Raw genomic sequence first — 661 nt, forward strand, 5'->3', positions numbered from 1 at the left:
ATCAATCCCCAAACTAATCCCACTGCCCCGCTCTCTCTCCATTGCCCTGTATCAATCCCCAAACTAATCCCACTGCCCCGCTCTCTCCCTATAGTCCTGTCTCAATCTCCAAATTAATCCCACTGCCCCGCTCTCTCTCCATTGCCCTGTATCAATCCCCAAACTAATCCCACTGCCCCGCTCTCTCCACATAGCCCTGCCTCAATCTCCAAACTAATCCCACTGCCTCGTTCTCTCTCCATAGCCCTGAATGAATCCCCAAACTAATCCCACTGCCCCGCTCTCTCCCCAAAGCCCTATATCAATCCCAAACTAATCCCATTATCTCGTTCTCTCCCCAGAGCCCTGTCTCAATCCCCAAATTAATCCCACTGCCCCGCTCTCTTCCCAGAGCCCTGTATCAAAACCCAAACTAATCCCATTGTCCCGCTCTCTCCCCATAGCCCTGTATGAATCCCCAAACTAATCCTACTGCCCCGCTCTCTCCCCATAGTCCTGTATCAATCTCCAAATTAATCCCACTGTCCCGCTCTCTCCCCATAGCAATATATGAATCCACAAACTAATCCCACAGCCCCGCTCTCTTCCCATAGTTCTGCATCAATCTCCAAACTAATCCCACTCCCCCCCTCTCTCCCCATAACCCTGTATCAATCCCCAA

The sequence above is a fragment of the Pristiophorus japonicus genome, unplaced genomic scaffold, assembly GCF_044704955.1.
Source record: "Pristiophorus japonicus isolate sPriJap1 unplaced genomic scaffold, sPriJap1.hap1 HAP1_SCAFFOLD_680, whole genome shotgun sequence".
NCBI lineage: Eukaryota > Metazoa > Chordata > Chondrichthyes > Pristiophoridae > Pristiophorus > Pristiophorus japonicus.